The 21,526-nt window shown below is 43.2% G+C and overlaps 1 long non-coding RNA gene across 1 annotated transcript; it reads left to right on the top strand.

Annotated features, from left to right (window-relative positions):
- The first annotated feature begins 14,880 nt into the window (after positions 1-14,880).
- LOC127484829 (uncharacterized) lies at positions 14,881-21,199 on the top strand. The gene is made up of 4 exons (XR_016227562.1): positions 14,881-15,020; positions 15,852-16,058; positions 17,473-17,616; positions 20,357-21,199. It is a non-coding gene; the product is annotated as an uncharacterized LOC127484829 (long non-coding RNA).
- Positions 21,200-21,526: the final 327 nt, after the last annotated feature.

The raw sequence follows: 21,526 nt of genomic DNA, 5'->3' as shown, positions 1-21,526 counted from the left end.
ATGTATAACCTGTGATTTCTTAGACTTCGTGTAAACAGCGGAACTTATTCCTTGTTTTTTTGTGTGTGTGTTTAGACTTCCTTGTTACAAGAACCCGTTTTTGTTGAACTGCACATTGTTTATGATTCATCAGTTCTGTCACTGCTGATAATAAAACTGGGAATAAACAAGCGTTGGGAGCTCTGTCGTTGCCTTTGGTCTTTGACAGAAAGCCCCCTGGGCTCCCCACACTGAAATCCTTAATCTGAGTCTTTTTTTAAAAGATTTATTTTATTCATTTGAAAGGCATAGTTACAGAGAGGCAGAGCAGAGAGAGAGAGAGAGAGATCTTCCATTCACTGGTTCACTCCCCAAATGGCCACAACAGCTGGAACTGAACTAATCCGAAGCCAGGAGCTTCTTCCGGGTCTCCCATGCAGGTGCAGGGGCCCAAGGAGTTGGGCCATCTTCTACTGCTTTCCTAGGCCACAGCACAGAGAGCTGGATCGGAAGTGGAGCAGCCATATAGGATGTGAGCATTGCAGGCCAGGGCTTTAACCCACTGCGCCACGGCACTGGCCGCACTGAGTCTGCTTCTTTATCCTATGCCACATCATTCCTCATTCGGGTCAACCTGACTCTGCCGTGCTAGACACAGCACTGAGGCAGGCACCAGTATAGGTGTTTGGAATCAATCAGTGAATAAAAAGAAACAATATTGGCTATGGGGAGGTAATTTCCACAGAATTTGGTGTATGGAAACAATAAAGCTAGTAAGGTATAAATACAGGAAACAGGAGAGGTGAAGTGCTGTCCCCAACTTGGCAGGAGGGGCAAGGTCCCTGAGGGAGCTGCGAGCTTCTGGGTCTGAGGGCTGGGTCGTGTCACCAGCAGTATCTTCATGCTGCAGGGCCCTGTGCCTCTCCCCACACCTGGCTCAAGTAAGAACTAAGGCAAACAGGCCTGCCTTGAAGCATGATCTCTGTGCTTAGGAAGCAGGGCTCACTGGGTTCTGTGATATCCTGGAATCCCTGCACCTCTGACGGGGCAGTGAACAGGTAAGGGTGCAATGGATGATGTACCTGTCTTCCCCTGGGTACAATAAGAAACATCTGGTTTGGGTCCCTGTAGGTCCATGGGCTCCCTGCATAGGTAGCAGCAGTGGACCTTGGGGCCTGACTGTCTCTGGGCTCCTTTTACAGGCCAGGGCCATGGGAATGGCTGGCTCACCACCAAATCCTTGCATAGGGGGAGGAGAAAAGTGATGCACAACCAGTCTATCCTGGCTCCTGCTGCCTAGCTTTCACTGCAGTAGTGTTACCTTTCTGGAAGACCTTGGAACACTAGCACCTCCAGGGGCTATGGGAAGTCGCTCTGAAACAGAGCTCAAAGACCACACCCATGCCCCCTTATCTGTGTACAGTGCTGCTTTGGGGTCTCACAAGAACTTTGCCCCTATATACTGCTTGCCATTCCCCAAATGCCATCTGGTGGTGCAAGACTTATTCCTAGGCCCTGAGATAGCAGGTCATTCCAGGAAGGCTTGGACAGATCCCATCAGCCTTGTGCTGAGTTGACAGGGAGAGGTCCCTGGAAGGCAAATGGAGGGTCACTTCCTGGTAGGGATGGCTGATGGCAGAAGTCTGGTATGGCCCTAAAGGCGGCCCCAGAGGCAAAGACTACCTTGAGAAAAACAGGGTGAGTAAGTTCATGGGCATGAGTGACAGCTATTTTTTCCTTCAGTTTTGAGTCCCCCTTTTTGCTGGATATATTTCTCATTTCCTATAGCACTTTTCATCTTCCAACATTCAGACAACATTTTTGTATTTTTATTGTCTCCCTGTGTCCTTCTTTCCCATGGAATTTCTGCCACCCACATGGGAGACCTTACTTGAGTTCCTGGATGCCAGGATGGGCTCTGGGCATTTGGAAAGGGAACCAGAAGATGGAAGTTCTGTGTCTCTATGTGTCTCTCTCAGATGTTAGGAATATGTAAGGCGGGCCGGCACCGTGGCTCACTTGGTTAATCCTCTGCCTGAGGCACCAGCATCCCATATGGACGCCAGGTTCTAGTACTGGTTGCCCCTCCTCCAGTCCAGCTCTCTGCCGTGGCCCAGGAAGGCAGTGGAGGATGGCCCAAGTGCTTGGGCCCTGCACCCACATGGGAGACCGGGAAGAAGCACCTGGCTCCTGGCTTCAGATTGGTGCAGCGCCAGCAGTGGCAGCCCTTGGGGAGTGAACCAATGGAAGGAAGAGAGTTTCTCTCCCTCACTGTCTGTAACTCAGCCTGTCAAATAAATAAATAAAAATATTTTTAAAAAATTAAAAAAAAAAGAGAAAGGTGCCAACATCTGCTGTTGACCCACGATCGTTGCTCTCTCAGTGAGAGAGATGTTTTAAGGTATTCATGAAAATTGATGTGCTCAAAAAAAAATCATGGAATTTATACCTTTTTTGCATCAGAATAACTTACCTTCAATTCCTCTTGCTATTAACTTTTTGAAGCACCCCTAAGAGGCAAGTCCTGAACATCTGTGTCTTACAAGTTTTCATTGATAAAGATAAAATATTTGAGTAATTAAAAATTTGAAAACTATTTTCAGCTGGAGTGAATTGTGCTTCCCCTCCATAATATCTGCTCTTGTGCAGACCTTGGTACCTATATATGGAATCTTATTTGGAAATAGGATTTTTGCAAATATAATTAAGTTAAGATGGCATTCTACAGGAATATGGTGAGCTGTACTCCAATGAGTGATGGTCCTTTAAGATGAGGGAAGTTTGGACACGCATGGGGAAGAGCACCATGAAATGGAGGAGGCAGAGATAGGACTGATGCATTTACAGATCTAGGAATGCCCGGAACATTGCCAGTGTCCACACGTGTTGAGAATAATGCATAGCTCTCCAGAAAGAGCCAACTTTGCTGACACATTGATTTTGCCCCGTCTCCTTCCAGTTTCTATTGTTATAAGTCCCTCTAGTGTGGTCATTTGTTTTGGTACCTCTAGAAGACTAACAAAAGGGTGTTAAAATGTTGAGGGATGGCCGGTGCCCGTGGCTCAATAGGCTAATCCTCCGCCTGCGGCACTGGCACACCAGGTATCTAGTCCCAGCTGGGGTGCCGGATTCTGTCCCGGTAGCTCCTCTTCCAGTCCAGCTCTCTGCTGTGGCCCGGGAGTGCAGTGGAAGATGGTCCAAGTCCTTGGGCCCTGCACCCGCATGGAAGACCAGGAAGAAGCACCTGGCTCCTGGTTTCAGATCAGCGCAGTGCGCCGGCCACAACAGCCATTGGGGGGGTGAACCAACGGAAAAGGAAGACCTTTCTCTCTGTCTCTCTCTCTCTGACTGTCCACTCTACCTGTCAAAAGAAAATGTTGAGGGAAAGATAACCTCAGATTGTGGGAAATCATAGTACCCAAGGTAGTACAGTGGGATTCTTGGGTATCTAATTAAGCGGTGCTAGAGAGAGACACACATGAGTACATGGAGCTAATATTCTCAGTGAAACTTGGAGATTGCATGAGTATGGTGCTGACATATCAGTGTAAACCCACGATAGAGAAATGAAATAAGCCATGAACTGGGGTATTCAAATGAGGAGCGTGAACATTAGTTGCTAGGTCAATGGATTGATTTTTATCATTAATAATGAACAGAAAGATTTCTAATAGTGCATACTGCAAAGATAAACAAAATGAGAGTTTCCATATACTATGAAAATCATCTTTTTGAGACGATGCGATTATAACTATTGGGTCATTAGGCAAAAAGCATGTGAAGAACAGGATAAATAGCAGCATGTGTCTCATCAATTGTGGAGTATAGGTAGTTGTTTTCTGCTTGATGTCCCTCTACCTTTTACTTGTACTGTAGTGAGCAGGTCTTAGTTGTGTAATTACAAAAAGTACATGTAGGAAAGACTGTTAGGTGCTGTACAGAAATCATTTTGGATACTTTCATAATGTGGAGAAATAAATGCTATAATTTGACATTGCTTTTGACATGCAAACCTAACTTGACTTCATTTTTGCACTTTTAGCTCACACTGTGGATCCTTTCTTTCCTTCATCTGTGTTCCTCTCTCTAGATTTTGCTTTTTCTCTTTCTATCATGTCTCCCCCACATCTGTATTGAACAAGTAGAACTTCTCTCTTCCTTCACAACCCAGGTCAAACCTGACTTCCTCCAAGATTCTATTGCACGTTCTCCCAATATTAACTCCCATGATTCGTGAGACTTCACATGGGTCAGAACTTGGTTTCAAGTTGTTTTTCTTTTCCTCCTTCCTCCATTCCTCTACTGATTTGTGAATAACTGGAGGCCAGATACAGTCTATCTTTGGTCTTTGAACCTACCGAAATTAGTGGATTAGGCTTTTTTGTATGTGCATTAAGCAAGCACAAATATTCCTTTAGGTACATTTTACAACCAGAGCCATCTCAACCCCATCTGTCTGGCGGCACATGAGCCTGAAGGTACACTTGCTCAAGCATGTCTTTAGGACTGCAACACCAAGTCCCTGAATTCCAAGAGGAGGACCTATCTGAGGCACTTGGAGGCCACTCATTCCTGGCATATCAAGGTGAGACCACGAGAGCTGGCAGAGCTACCCTTCAGAGGAAGTTTGGAAAGTGCAGGGGCAACTGTATGCTTTCTTCCTTCTTGTGGTGGTGGGAGCAAAATTAGGCAAGGCCTAATTTTACAACTTTGAGAATACTTTTGTCCACACATAAGAATCTTTTCTTGATGAGCATTTTAATACTTACATTGATGAAATATTTAGGCAGACCTTACTAATTGTATTCACCAATAGTAAGTGCTGTTATATATATATACAACAGGAGCTTTTATATATACTATCAATTTGTCCCTGGACTGTACTTTGTTTTCAATCCCAAAAGCCCTGCTCACTTCTTCATGGCTGATGCCTGAAACCATGTGCCTAGGAGAAACAGTTCTAAACTTTTTTTCACTTTTTACATTTAATACAATTCCAGATTGAAAAACAGAAGTGATACAGAAAATATTTGGGAGTAGGCAGTCTCACTGGCTGTTTCACGAAGATTCAATTGGTGCCATATAGCTAAAGGATAATTTGATGATAGCCACCAAAATAGGTAAGGTGAGGTTGGTAAGACTCTGCCCATCTTCCACAAGTCATTGGACTGCCATCTTAAGAGGACTCTGTGTTATGAAAATGATACTTCTATAAAGATATTAGAAGCATATTTACATTGCACATTGTTTGACAAAGAATTCCAGGGCTATGAATGAATACCACAGAAAAGGAAAGTTTTCCTGATAAAATTTCTGGGATTATATAGGGTCCAATGATTATCACTGTTAACCATATCAACTAAATACCAGAACAAAAGTATAGTGATCACATTCAAAAACAGAAGTCACTAAAAAGACTCACACAGAAGAATGCATAGTTTCCAGGAAGTGACTTTGTGTCCACTGTACAAGTCACAGTAGAAGAGGTAGATTAATCAAAAAAAGCAAGAAAGAATGCCCACTGGGATAAAAGACAGCTCCCAAACTCAATCTTTTTTTTTATTAGACAAGCAGAGTTAGACAGTGAGAGAGAGAGACAGAGAGAAAGGTCTTCCTGCTATTGGTTTAAACCTCCAAATGGCTGCTACAGCTGGCGTGCTGCGCCGATCCAAAGCCAGGAGCCAGCAACCGGGACTAGAACCCGGCGCCCATATGGGATGCCGGCGCCACAGGCGAAGGGTTAACCAAGTGAGCCACGGTGCCGGCACGTGTTTCATCTTCTTTCACAATGGCAGTAATCTTTTGCTTAACCCTGAGAGGCACCCTGCCCATCACAGCAGTACTGAAGTGGATGGACTCACCAATCAAGCCACAACCACCACCTGTGTGGTTTTTACTGTGGTGTCACCTGCAAGATAGTAATCAGAGGTCACATTAACTAGGCTCAAGGGGAAACACCCAGTACAGAGAAGTCCTACCCCAACCATCTGTGTAATCCTGGACACATGAATTAACTTCTCTGACCCTGTTGTCACCTATGAACAGAAGAAAATAAGAACTTCTCCCAATAGGGCTATTTTGTTAACTGACACATGCAGGTAGCACTTTAGAGCTGTGAGCACCTTGCACAAGTTAGCTGTTATCACCATAGTTGCGTGGGGAAAATTGAAGGTGGTGCCATGATTATGCACCTTCATCATTATCACAGCATAGAGAGCAGCTGCATCTCTGTGTAGCACATAATGGTTCATATGGAGTCCTCCAGATCCCCCTACTATTATAATATACCATTTCATAAACACAATACAGTGAGCAATCACATATCCAACTTCCTTCTCATCTCCTCAAAGCACTATATGAAACCTGAAGATTATCTCTGGCCCAAAAATGCACCCTACTGGTTGGCTGTTGTGTGCAACCAGAACCAATGAGTAGCATTCTGAGAACTGATCCCAGAAATCTGCCTGCAAAATGATTCCCCTGCTCTCCTGAGGGGCCAAATATAAGATTCATCCACTTGTTTTCCACTTTTGAGATAGAAAAACAAATTCATTTGCAACTAGGCAGTTTAACCTTTGGACAGGTAAAAATTAGGCACCTTCAAAAGGAAGTTCTCATGGAAAGGGAGGAATCCTATACCCCAGGACCTTCTGTGTCAGTCCCTTGCTGCTTTGGAAGAAGAGAAAGTAGATGCCAGCCTAGAACATGTAATGCACTCATGCATCTGGGACACCACAGGCACACATGCACTCATGTGCATGCATACACACCCAGGATGGAGCCTAGCCAGCATGTGAAGGATGAAGCGCCAATGGTCCTGTGCTAGGGCTGGGAGAGCGACTACATGCATGTTCTGTGCAGGTGGAACACGGAACACACAGAGGGGTAATTTGCAGGGACCCTGGACCCATGGGTATTTCCTGGCTCTTGCAGCAGAAGGTTACCACATGGCTTACAAACCTAAGCATGGGCCTGTCCCCAGCACAGGCCTGGGCACTGAAGGAAACTATTGAAGGTCATAGCTTCCCTCTCCTGCAGGTCACAGTAGCTCTCAGGAACCCACCTCCTGCTCCTCTTCCCTAGCCTTGGAGTGCTGGAATGCAAATTCTAGGAATAGGCCCTCTGGAGAGCCAGGGATGCCAATACAGGCCCCTCGACCCTTATCTGGTCACTGGGAGAATTTGCAGCAACCACCCCTTGCCACCCTCCAGTCAGTAGGATTACAGCACATGGAGAAGTGGGCTCCTTCACATAATAGGAGTTGGTGGGTGGGGGCATCTTGCTTTCTTCCACCCACACTGATTGCACCATTAAAAAGGCCTCAGGGATATGGTTTCAGGCTGTGCCTGTGCACACGTTCAGCACGTACGTTCTCTTTGGGGAAGATTTCTGTGAGGGCCCTGTTGTAGATGTGCTTTTGTCTATTGCCCAATACTTACAGTAGCTCCTCTGCAAAAGTATGATTTTCATAATGTATAGGAACTCTCTGTTCCTTCACATATACAATTCCTTATAGGATATACTATGAGGATTATTATTTCTTTTCAATATTAATGATGAAAATCAATCCATTGCCTTAGAAATCAATGTTCTTTCTCCTCCTTTGAATAGCCCGGTTCATGTCTTATTCCAATTCTCTATCAGTGGGCTTACAACAATCAACATCAATGTCATGGTAATCTCCCAGTTTCATTTTCACTGAGTATGTGAGCTCCAGGCTCTCATGGCTCTTTCTCCAGCAACATTTAGTTCAATATCCAAGAATCCTGCAGCATTACCATAGAGACTATGCTTTCCCACAGTCTGAGACTACCTTTCCCTCAACAACTTAACACTCCTGTGTTAGTCTCCCAGAGATGCCATAACAAATGACCACAATGAATTGCCTTCAAACAACAGAAACTGATCTCCTGGGAGGAAATATGTTCAAAATCAACGGGTCCACAAGGCTGGTTCCTTCTGCAGAACTCTGAGAGTAAGCCTGTAGCAGGAGTCGTGTACAGAGACAAGACACCAAGGCCTTTTAACAGGAAGTAGTCTTTTATTATTTATGCCAGCATAAGGCCCAGGTAGAATTTCGTATCCAAAAGCTTGAGCCCTGAACAAAAAGGAGTATTTCCTTATGTGTGGTTTTTAGCATCTTTTTCTCCCTTATATGGCTACATGCATACATTTGATTGGATATTCTCATGTTACATGGTGGCCACAGGAATTGATACAATACTACTCATGTGTACATAATTATTGATATTTTTACACACAAATACTGAGCTGTACTCTGTCTGGCACGGATTAACACCATTGCTCTGTACTAGCAAGCAGAACCTGAAATGGTTACATATAAGCAGATAGTAAGTGGATAACAACCACATTTCATTCCCAGGACAGATTCTTCTCTTTTTCTTCTTCTGACCTTGGGAAGGCTTCTACTACAACTTTAATCATGTCAGTTAGAAACAAGATTAATTAAAAGACAAAGACCTCTACCACAAGCCCACTACACAATTCTGTCCATGTGTGTGGGGATTGCCAACATCCCAGTAATTTCTAAATCTGTTGCCAAGAATCTATTCCAGTTATGCAGGTGTGAAACACAGACATCTTATATAGTGACTTAAGTGCTAGGGTAAAAGCTCACCTTTAAATATTTTTATGTGTTTAAAAATCAATTAAGTGATTGCTCAAAAATAAGAAATTAACAACAGCTACGTATCACTGCCAGTCATATATTGTGACAAACAGCCTCATCCATCCACTCAAAGAATGGATTCACACTCAGGAAATGCAGTGAAAACAAGAGTTTATTAACAATCTTGCAAGGCCAAGTGCCTGGTGTGCCAGAACACCAGGGGTAGTTTACAACAAGCTGTTTATTTCCTAGCATGCAGGTCCCTCCCCCAAATCCTCAATGGCTGAGTAAAGACAGGGTTACAATGTTCCCAGAATTTGTTTTAGCTGTTTTGTCCACTTACATCTTGTTTGCCAAAGAACTTCCAGGTGCATGTAACCTAGAAGTCTTTGAAAATGAACCAAATGTTTACTTCTCACAGTCTCTTCTCTTTTTCTTTTTACAAATTTAGTCTCATTTTCATTTTTATTTGATGACCTTCTCTCTTTACCTTTGGGTGTTTTGTGGAATGCTAGGGTGAAGGGAATGACCAAATGAACCAAAGCACAAGTCCTGGTAACAGGGCACAGAGCTTGCTCTTTTCGACAATACCACCAGACACCAGCCCAGGGTATAAGAAAGGCTGAATAATTACCAATGTCAGGCTTACCAGTAAAATTCAAGATGTATATACATGTCAATTGTTCTCACACAGCTTTATTTAACTTGGCCCCCTGCCAGGAGAGGCAAGAGAAATAGTTCTTGTTCCCTATGGAGAAAAATTGCATTGCCCTGGAGTCTGATCTTTGCTGTGCAGGAAAACCAACAACAGGCTTTTGCAAGTCTTGTTTCCACATGTCTCCTCCTCCCGGTATAGACCTAGAAAGCATCAAGATTGACATATATCCTAGAGGAAATGGAGCCACATGTGTCTGAGCTAAGGGCTTGTACTGAAAATTTGACACATTTTACTTTGGCATTCCTATCGCTCTAGCCTATAGTAAATATGTCCTGGTTGATGTCCTCCCTCCCCCTGTTTTTTACCTAACCTAGGCAAACCATGGTTACACTTTTCTCAGAGTCACATTGAAGGGCTTTTCGGGTGATTGACACAGTTCCTACTGGTCTTTTACTCCCCTTTTGGGTCTGTTTACCAGTTCTTTAGCCAGAGTATAGTAGTCCACCCTTTCTCTGCTGTTTGCATGTCTGTCTCAGTGGTCAAGAGCAGTTGGTATGGGCCTTCCTAGTGTGGTTGGAAGTCGTCTTTCCTCCGGGTCGTAATTAGCACGAAGTCACTGGGTTCAAAGTGATGAACTGTGAACTTAAGAGGCAGACTCTGAGAAAGGAGTCCTTTTAACCTTAGGGATGACAAAGTAGAGGATATGGCCAGTATGTAGTTCCTTAGAAACTGATCTTTGGTTTCCATGATAGGGAGTTTTGTAGTCCTACCTAAGTAAGAGAGCCCAAATAACAATCTATAAGGGGACAATCCCCTCTCCCTTCTGAGAGATGTTCCAACCCTAAGGAGTGCTATGGAGAAGCATTTGGTCCAAAGTAAGTTTCAAGATAAGTGTTTGATTTATCCTTTCTATTAGTTTCTAAGATTAGTTAAGGGTTTGATTCGTCCTTTCTACCTTTCCTAAAGAGGGAGGATGCCAGGGAGTTTGGTCCCATTTAATATCCAAGCTTTCCATAACCCCCTTCAGTATCATTGATGTAAAACGAATCCTGCTGTCTTAATCAATCTCCCCACCTTATGCATTTCTATAAAGTCTACCTGAATACTTTAAAATGTCTCTTTTTCCCAAATGGCCATGGCCAAAACACCAAGGGTTCAAGAATTGGATCTTTAGGCCAAATAATACAGCAATACTTAATATCATTTTTTTCCTTTTCTTTGTTCCTGGCCCAAGGGGCATCCTCCAAAACCTCAAAATTCTCCCCAATGGACTATCCTGGGAAATGTCAAAGGGAGCCCCCCCCCCCAGGCCTGAAACTTATTTCCCATTTTCTACTGAGCTCTGTGTCTGAGTTTCCCTATGCACTCCATCTCCTGTAATGGATATTTTTTGCAATCTACCCTGTGTTTTCCTGTGAGCTCAGACCCCCTTAGTGGAGGTTCTTTGCACAGCCCAGGACCTGCTTCATTTGTCTCCAGCCATTTCCCCCATGGAAAACAAAATCGCTTATCAGGATTCTGCACGCACTTTGTATATAACCACTGAAAATTCACAACCACCAAGGCAGTACTTATAGTCCAATTTTTCCTACCTTGGCTTATGTGCAAGGTTTCCTGGTTGTTGGTACCTGCTTTTTTTGTGCGTGTCACCTGCGCTGTCTTCTGAATAACAATCTCTGGCTTTTCTGTGGCTTCTATGGTGAGATGGGGCACTTGGACAGAGTATACCACCCAAAACGGGTGTGTCTCCCCCTCTACCAGGGCCCCCATACCATGCAGGCACAGAGATCCCAGATGAGTCCCCAGATTGTAAGAAACAGCCTCATCCATCCACTCAGAGAATGGACTCAGACTAAGGAAGTGCAGCAAAAATGACAATTAATGATTTTACAAGACGGGGTGCCTGGTGTGCCAGCATACTTGGGGTAGTTCACAACAAGCTGTTTATTTCCAAGCACTCAGCTCCCTCCCCAGTTCCTCAATGGCTGAGTAACGACAGGGTTACAATGGTCTCAGAATTTGTTTTAGCTGTTTTGTCCACTTACATCCTGTTTGCTGAAGAACTTTTAGGTGTATGTAACCTAGCAATCTTTGAAAAGGAATCAAATGTTTACTTCTCACATATATTAATTTTAAAAACATTGCATCAGACTGTAGTGTATCAGGCATAATTCTTTTTTTTAAAGAATTATTTTATTTATTTTGAAAGACAGAGGAGTTACAGAGAGAAGTAGAGCCAGAGAGAGAGAGGTCTTTCATTCTGCTGGTTCATTCCCCAAATGACCACAATAGCTAGAGCTGAGCTGATCCAAAGCCAGGAGCCAGGAGCTTCTTCTAGGTCTCCCACATGGGTGTAGGGTCGCAAGGAGTTGGGCCATCTTCTACTGCTTTCCCAGGCCATAGCAGAGAGCTGGATTGGAAGAGGAGCAGCCGGGACTCGAACTGGCACCCATATAGGATGCTGGCACTGTAGGCTGGGGCTTTCACCCGCTACGCCACAGCACTAGCCCCAGGCAGAATTCTAAGTGGCCCATGTTGGGCTAATGTAAAAAAAATTAAAAACAGAAAAACACATCTCGAAGAGTTTGGCCCTTATGGAGTTTAGCAGCTAACATAGGAAAGAGGGACACAGGGTCACAATAATTTTTTTTAAATGTGGGAATGCTGGAATGTTGGCAGATGAATAGTGCTATAGAGAAATACAGATTGCACATATAGCAAAAAGGGGACTGAACACGGAAGGCAAAATGTAACTATTACGCATACCCATGGACTTGATCATGCTGTAAATTCTTTGCTTCTGAGGCTGACTTCATGACTTTACCAAGTCACTACCATCCCCCATCCCTACCAGGAAGCAACCGTCCACTTGCCTTCCAGGGACCCCTTCCAATAAAAGATCATTTCAGCACAAGGCTGATGGGTTGTACCCAAACTCTCCTGGAATAATCCAACAGACTGTGTCTAGGAATAAGCCTTGTGCCACAAAAGGGTACTTAGGGAATGGTGAGCAAGAAATGGGTAAGAAGTTCCTGGGAAGCCCCAAAGTTGTGCTGAACACAGATAAGGGGGCATTGTGTGGTATTTGAAATTTATTCTGCGGCAAGACTTCCCATAGTCCTTGGGAGTGCTCCTGGTCCCCAGGTCTCCCAAGAAGATGGGCCAATCACAGCGGGAGCTGGGGAGCAGGATCCAGGCCTGCTTTGCAGCACAGCTTCAAGCTCTCAGGTCCTCTGGGTGAACCAGGGCTCATGTGTGCCATTTCTGAGGACCAGAGAGCTTCAGGGTCCCACCTATTCAGCTGTTGCTATTGCACGGGCCTCAGGGAGATTCAATGGCCTCTGTAGGTTGCTCCTACCCCTGAGGGACTCTGCAGCGACCACTATGGACTTGTGTGTCACTCTTCTTTTTTTTTAAAGATTTATTTATTTATTTGAAAGTCAGAGTTACACAGAGAGAGAAGGAGAGGCAGAGAGAGAGGTCTTCCATCCGCTGGTTCACTCTCCAGATGGCCGCATCAGCCAGAGCTGTGCCAATCCAAAGCCAGGAACCAGGAGCTTCTTCTGGGTATCCCGCATGGGTGCAGGGGCCCAAGGAGTTGGGCCATCTTCTACTGCTTTCCCAAGGCCATAACAGAGAGCTGGATTGGAAGTGGAGCAGCTGGGTCACGAACCAGTGCCCATATGGGATGCTGGCACTGCAGGTGGTGGCTTTACCCACTACGCCACATCACCTGTCCCTGTGTGTCACTCTTCTGCCCACCCTGTGAAAGGGTTGAGAGATGAGTGGACCTATTATAGCTCTGGCCTGTGAAAGGAGCCCAGATCCGTGCATCAACATTAGCACACTCAGGCCCTATGGCCCTCTGCTTTAACTGTGCCAGGAGGTCATGGATTTACTGAGACTCAGAACAAATGCTTCCTCCTACATGCAGGGGAAGACAAGGAGCTGCCACCTTTCACATCCTTAGTTGTCCACTGCCCTACTGGAACTGCAGACACACAGCTATGATACATTGGGATCCTAGCGAGTCCTGTTTCCTAGGCACAGGGAGCATAGACCCAGGCGGGCCTGCTCCGCTTATTTCCTACTTCAGCTTGGCACCAGAGAGACACAGGGCCTCATGGCCTAAAGGTGTTGCTGGTGATGTGACCCACCCTGGAGACCCAGAGTCACTCAGCTCCCTCACAGTCCCTGGCCCACTCAGGTTTGGGGACAGTACTTCATCTCCCCTATGTCATGTATGTATTTGTACTCAGGTTTATTGTCTCCCTATTCCTCCTCCAGCATAAATTAGCTCCTCAAAGCCAAAATTCTTTCTTTTTGATTCTCTGATTAATTTCAAACTCTAAGACTGGTGTCCGCCTCTGGGTCGGTACTTAAAAAGTACTGCTGATGCAATGAATGCAGCATCAGCAAGCCTAAGAGAGTCATTGCAGGGGGCTCCAATCGAAAAGGAAACAAAGTTGCTAAGCCTTCGCTAGATAAGGCCTCTAAGCCTTTGCTCGAGTTTGCAGCACTTCCACATCCCAATGACTCAGCGTTTCCAACAATCCAAGATGGCCCCCGGGGGCGGTACCTAGCCTGACAGGAGACTTCCGTATTCATGGACAGTATGTGTCCTCGGCTGTGATAGGCCCTTGAGGGCGTGCCCGGATTGTTTCCTGCCTTACCTTTCAGCTGGTTGGCTCGGTTCCCTTGTGCCCAGGACAGCCCCCTTTCTGTGTCTATAAAAGCTCTTCCCCTCCCAATAAAGTCGAGAACCCGGGTGCGCCCTGGGTGTCGGCTGATCTCCCGGCTCTGGTGTGGTTCCTTTGCCGCCGACACTCATCATCCTGCTCGGCCCCTGAGTTCCCCAGGCTGGCCCTGAGGAGCTCTATCGGACCTGCTGCCCCATAGCGAGCAGCAAGTCATTGCTTCAAATCATTGGTAATGATGAGTAGATGGTGGATGGTGGCTATAGTTATGAAAAAATTCTGTGTTAAATTATTGATTGCTTCCATAGTGGAAGCACTAGGATAAAAGTCACGATCTGTCACCCATATAACGTTACATACCCACAGGACCTCGAACCCAGCACTGCTTACCTCTCACGGACCACCGACACAGTTTGCAGCTATGATGAACATCAGGAATACAATGGGGAGGGCTGGAATTTTCCTTTGCCCATGTTGGATGTACATTTAAAAGGCACAGGTGGCCCAAACAGGAAATGCGCTAGAAGATCTACCACTTTCCCTAGCAAGAGCACATGCCCTATCCCCAACCAGTGTTCCCGAGGCTTTTCAAAAAGGCACCACCTGGTTCGGATGCTTAGAGGAGTCAGGATGTTTCTTGTCACTGACACCTATTGGCTACAGTAGCCCACTTGCCTGTGTGCGACAATCTCATTGGCTGTAAGTGTTAAAGGGTGGGTCTTACAAGTCTTGCGGTGACAGCTAGTGTCGTGAGCTGTGCATGAGAGCTGCTGGCTTGATCGCATGATCCTTAAACCGGGTCTAGCGCCATTTTAGACGTTGCTGTTTGGCGGCTGGGACTCGTACCGCAGAAGCGGAAGAAGTGGAGCAGGAAACAGGTTACTGAGGGCTACTGTGATCTGAGGGAGAGATGAGATCTTGTGCAGTGAGCTTCGATCAGTGCTGTGGCCTGTGTGCACTGCAGAGGGGGACCATGCTCCAGCTGTTGAGACGGGTGTAGCGTTCTTCAGCCGACAGAGCCAAGAACCCGCTGAGGATCAGCCAGGATCTCTGCCAGGTGCCTAGCTGTGTGTCCCATTTGTCCCCCTGCAAGGAATCTCCCCATTTTGGTCTCAGTACTGGTAGGGGGCCCAGGTGCTAGTGCAGTTGACAGCGACCAGGGCACTTCCTCTGCGTGTTTCTGCATGTCGGTGCTTGTTGTCATATGTGTGCCCATATGTCACAGATGCACGATGGCTAGTTAACACCCAAACCACCATCTCATGTTCTTCTAATGTGAGAAGGGGATGATGCATGAGGTCCTGGGGTGCAGAGCCCCTGCCTTCTCGCGTGCCTCCTGCAGGTGATTTCTTTTATGTGTCCAGCAGAGAAACTCCCCCAGTTGTGCGTGAATTTCATTTTGTCTCTCCAACTGCCGAGTTTTTGCAGCTAGATGGAGGAGATATATATCGGGTACCTTAGGGGATCGACAGACTGCTTTGGCTGGCTGATTGCAGGAATCAAAACCAAAAATGTTGTTTCTCAGCTGTGCTTATACACAACAGCAAAATAATGGGGTGCAGTTTGGAGCCAAATTTTTTGAAGTTTTTTTCTAAAGAGATGAGAAGGAAGCCTGAGATGCAGTTCCTCACTATGTTGTGATGACAGTAGTATATATTATAAAACCAGAATTAATATATGCATCTGTGGTGATAACAGCTACCTTATAGAAGGCCATCACAGACCTGACAAGTGAAATAGATGTGCAAAGTACTGGACAACCCTATTAGAAACATATAGTTATATTTATGGCTTGACACATGGAGGACCAAGAGAACATAAGATGGCCAGGGTAAGACTTCTTTGCATCTTAACATAAGTATTGTGACCTTGTTGACCTATCTCATAGATGACAACAATTTGGAAAATCAACAGATGTTAGTAGCAAGTTCCTCTGTTGATTATGACATGGACAAGCCCCTCTGCTTCAGTTCTGGTAACACAGATAGCACGTCACTGAAAAGTGGGCAAGAAGATAGCATGTCACTGAAAAGTGGGCAAGAAGGCACTGCTGGTGTTGAAGAAAGTGAACCATCTGAGGAGTTGAAAGACTGAGGTGGGGACAGACTCTTATTCCAGTGAGCTTTCATCCTACTGTTCTTGATTAAACCACCCATTGGAATGTGACCGGCACAGGGGATATAGTGTCATATTTGAAGCCTCACCCTGGAACTATAGGTTTTTCTTCTCTAATATTTGTTGTGACTTATTTTTTTGAAATTGAATATTCTTCATCTGTTTTTCTAGTATTTATATACTGCAGTTAACAGTAATAATTACACAGTAGTAATGTAATTTAGGTAATGCAATTATGGATTTTGGAGAATTGCTTTGTTTTGTGCACTTCTGTAATTACGTGTATTGTTTGTATAGTTAAAAATTTAGATACAGGTTATTGTGCTTCCAAGTAGCAAAGCAGTTTGTATACCTTTATGTCAGGGATAATTTGACTTTTCTTCTTGCCTCTGCCTCCAATTTCAAGAGATTTTTCCAACATTAATCTCCTGGTTCTGTCCCCTGCTTCTATATCTTTTTTTTTTTTTTACCGTTTCACCCGTATATGAGGTAAATTTTAAAATAATCACAGCTCTTTAAAACTCTACTAGTATAACATTCTTAACCATTGGTTGATAAAGGCCTAAAACAAATTTTTACAAAACTGCACACGCAGCAATACTGAAACACACAGACATTTCTTTTGTTTTCCTTTTCTTCCTTTTTTTTTTTAAATTGTAGTTCCCACATATAAGGGAGAACATGCAGTATTTGGCTTTCTGGGTCCAGCTTATTGCATTCAACATGATGTCCTCCAGTTGCATCCATTTTGTTGCAAATGGTAGAATTTCATTCTTTTTGATAGCTGAATAATATTTCATTGTGTATATATATCACATTTAAATGACCTGGTTTACCTGCTTGTTTCTGTAGCTTGAGTGCATTTTTTCTCTCTGCCTCCCGGTTCCTGCCCCTACTGTCATTTAATATGGACATGCTTTCTCTTATTTCAGAACCCAACACAAAACATTTTTTTCTATTTGCTACCACAATTTTCTCCCAATGTGAAATTTCCTCCTTCTGGAGATTTTACAAAACCATTTTAATCATGCTTTTTATTTTTATCACAACATACTAGAACTAAATATTTTTCTGTTTCTTCTTTTTTGATATCAAATAAGAACATAAAAACATAAGAAGCATAAAAACAACATACACTTTATCATTGAACCTCATCTAATGAGTGCCTCAACCTTGGGTATACAGTTAACATTGTCACAAGTATTTAAACAATACATTAAGCACGTGCATTATTTTTAACTCATCATTTCACATCTGTGATCAATTTGCCATGTGACATATTCACTAGTGTGGAGGATACTTGTTCAAAATAATTTTTTACATCAATTTTTAATAATAAGATTCTGTTTTCAGCTTTTTGTTATGTTGTAAGAAAATATCTGTTTATCTTACAGGTGGTTGATATCTTTGATGATACTCATGATGCTGCACCATCAGACTTGGAAACCAGAATTTTAATTGATTGTGTTACTGCCATAAGGAATGGTGTATCTATATGAGTGAAACAATTAAATTTTACCTAAACATTATTTCTCAAGGTGTGTTTTCCATTTTTAGAAAAACTGTAATGTTTACTTTTCTAAAGAATCTTAGCACTAGAACAACGTGTACAGCATACTTGGTTCTTCTAGTCAGCAGTTCCCAAAGAGTTGAGCAGGACCTTTGGAAGACATGCACAGCTCCTTAAGGGCAATTAAGTAGTGTTTATAGGAGCTCCTGTTATCATTTATTATGTGTGAATGCAGTCAGTAAACATCTAGATATATCTTTCACTCATTCACAGAGTTACTAAACATTAAAAAAAAGTGCCACAAATATAGAAGGAAAATATTTTCAACCAATACAGATGCTTCAAACAGGAAGTTTAGAGAGAGAATTGCATCTTTTGATGTGTGCATTTGGGGGTACATATTGTTGAATTCTACTTATAATTGACAGGCATGTTCTAAGCGTTGGACTCTACCCAGTGCTGTATTTTGTTGATGCATCGTTTGCCTAATGCATCTGTCATGAATCTGAAATGCGTAGGGGAGATTAGCTCAGCCCTAGAAACCAAACAGGTATTTTATTTCTCTTGGATGTCAAATTAGGATTTACGCCTGAGCTTTGTTATAAGATGTTCACTCCGTCGATGTGGAAGAAGAGACTATGTCCCAGAAGGGTGGGGTCAAGAATGTAGTTGGGAAGACATTGTAAAAATCCTGGCCAGAGGTGATGGGGAGTTGTAGGAGAACTGTGGATGTAATTTGAGGTTTGAGATGAAAGTGTTGGCTGATGAATTTGAGTTTTGTTGGGAAAAAAAGAGAGGAAAACGTAATTGCAGTGTATTTGGTTTGAGCATTTGCACAGAGTGAGCAGTAGATATGTTATGGAAGAATGAGGAGAGCCAAATATACTGAATGAAAATAAATGCCCGAACTGAGCTTTAGTTACATTAATTCTGAGCCAGTGTGGAGATAATTGAATCTTAGCTTGATTATAGCTGCAGATGTGTACACTGTGCATGTAAAAGCCTATGTATATTCTATAAAGCCACATCAAAGAAATGTATACCGATTAAGGAGATAGACGAGATGTCTTACTGAGCCTGGGATTGTTGGATCAATATACGTTTAACTTTGTTGACGTTAGTTTCGGTGTGCCAACTTATGCTACCACCTGTAATGTTCGAGAGTTCTGGTTCCTTCTGAGCCTTTTGTGTATCTTTGTTATGCTGTGGCCAACATTTGTTTTAGTGTAAAATTATTTTTTAAATTATATGCATAAAATGTAATGTATGTATTGAAGAATTCACCTGATCAAAAACCTAGGATGTTTACTCATTTGCATCTTGGCAATAGTTCCTGATGCCACTGCTATAACACCTAACAGTCAAGATTCCTTTGGTGATTACCTGTAGCAGGCATAATTTCTGTATTGTACATGTAACATTTTATTGTCACATTGTCTGAATGTCATCAAGAATACTAGTACACTTCTCATTTTATACATAGTGAAACTGAGATACAAAGAGGATTAATACTTTGACCATGGTTGCAAACTAAGAGACAGTGGGAAGGTCTGTAATAGAGGAAGCCAGTTTCAAGCCTGTGGTTTCACTTTACTACTTGACTACCTCGCTGGAAAGAGTGAGGAACATGACTGTTTGATATATGCCGAGCTGCTCCCCAAATTTGGCTATGAACTGAACTGTGATGTTCTGCCCCCCCCTTTTTGCCTATTGGAATTTATCAAATCAATACAGCACAGTCAGGGTATACCACATAACTTTGCTTGTGTCTGAAAGGTTTAAAAAATGTCTGTTCAAACATCGACAAAGAGATTTCCATTTAGAATGCAAACTTCTTAGCAATATCACAGCAATGACAAAACTGGTGAATTCAGCATGACTTCGGAGAAGAAATAAGTGTCAGATGTTTCTCCATGGCTCTTGTAGGTTTTGTGCCTTACAAGGGAGACTGGTTAGAAGTTGAGTATTCCATGCATCCAGACACCTCGAACATCATGGCACACTCAGCAAAGCCCATGAACTCTAAGCATGTAGAAGAGGTAATTTGTGTGCATGTTGCACTTGAACTCTAGGCATGTAGAAGAGGTAATTTATTTGCATGTTGTACTTGACCTTCCTTATTGTCAGTGTTTCCTTTGGTGTTAATTTCATTCCCTGCTTTCTATTTCATGCGCTGTGATAACTATAAATTCTATTATTTGTCAAAGAGGAGTTTTTTTTCCTTATGGAAATGAAGGACTTCCAAAATCAAATGAAAAATTAATAGAATAACATATATCTAGTATGCAATTAACAATCCACATTGTATAGTTCATATACTATTGGAATGCTATTGCATACTCTAAGAAAAATACTATGAAACACGATTTGTGTGCCAGAGTATTTTTGTCAACAGCTGAATGTGGTGTTCAGTAGTTTTTGCCCTTATTTATGACAGCTGAGTATAATTTGAGTAGTGGAGTTGCAAAGTAATTGGGGAATCTATGAAAGTGTGTTTAATGCTGACAGTGAGTAATAATGATAGCAGAGTCTCTCATTGCAGACCAGGGTGCTCTCCCCAGAGACTCTGAATTGGCTGTTATGAAGTGATGCCTGTTCCCAAGTGTGTTTCCAGAGCTTCCCTGGTGTTGGCATGGTGTTACCTAGGTTAGGAATCCTGATAGGGATGGTGAGACTTGTAGGACAGAGCCAATGTAGGGAGGTATAGACAAGGTTGTAGTGTGCAGACAAGGTATGATTTTAATAATTTCCATCCTTTCTCACTACAGGTCTGGATTAGCAGTGTACGAGGAAGAAATGGGGTGATAGCTAATAGCTTCTTTTTCACTGTGGATTCTCTGATATGCCCTGATGGATATGTGCCTGAAGTCTATGATGAGGTCAACGTGGACATCGTGGAGAGTAATCAGGGGTGCTATGCTTGAAGAGCAGTTTCTATCACTCCAATAAAAATAGTGGTATAATAATAATCATACTTTTTAAAATTCCCTGTCCATCCTTATTCTAAGAGGAGTAAAGGACATGGTTCCTTTATCAATTTCAGTTTAGTCCTCATGAAAAATATTGTAAGTATGAGTTCTCTGGAGCAATCAATTCAGATACTGGCTGTTTCACATGGGACCGTAAATCCACTATAGGACAGGGCATCAATTTAGCAGCAATCTAAAGCCAGTTACAGTAGGAAATAAGTTTTTGGAAACTGGCACAACTGAATTTGAATTTCTTACTTTCCATGGCCAAGATTGGATCGGGTGATGATGGAAGAGGCCTGTTACTGCACCGAAGTCAGCTTCAGGAGTAAAGCATTTGCCTCAAGAAGTAGCTGTGTGAGAATGTTCATTGGCATGAGTAATAGATGTGCTATGCCTTCAGTTTAAGTCCCCATTTTGCTGTATGTTCATTTTGCTTTTCTCCATAGTGTTTTTCATCTCTCATCACAAGCACAATGTGATACATAATGTTGACCAGAGTCCCTCTTTCCTATGGAATAGGTGAACTCCATGAAGGCAGAGCTGTTTAGGGTTTGGTTTTCTGGTTTTTTTTCTTTAGCTCATAATGGGACACAGAATTTTGCTTGATATACTACAAAACTAAAATACTGTGTAATTGCATTAAATCTCACCAGCAAAAATGTTTAGCTTTGGTTAGCTGTTCAATTGTTTGCTAGAAATAAAATTTTTGATGAATCTCCGAAGGACTCCATAGCTTCTGTAACAAAGTCTCTAGAGGTGGGCATTTATGATGGCATTTAAGTTATTGTTTAAGGTGTCTGTTTCACAACTCAGCAATGGGGATGTATTTCTGCCTGCAGCACCTGACTATAGCTTCCTGCTAATGAAAACACTAGGAGGCAATTACAGGGTTCATGCAACCCCAGTAGTAGAACTTGCTTGAGTTTCAGAATACCAGATTGCGTTGTAGGCATTTGAGGTGGGAAG

This window comes from Oryctolagus cuniculus, chromosome X (genome assembly GCF_051225735.1).
Source record: "Oryctolagus cuniculus isolate XC-2025 breed Fujian yellow rabbit chromosome X, ASM5122573v1, whole genome shotgun sequence".
Lineage (NCBI taxonomy): Eukaryota > Metazoa > Chordata > Mammalia > Lagomorpha > Leporidae > Oryctolagus > Oryctolagus cuniculus.
This window is presented reverse-complemented; position numbering and strand designations above follow the sequence as displayed.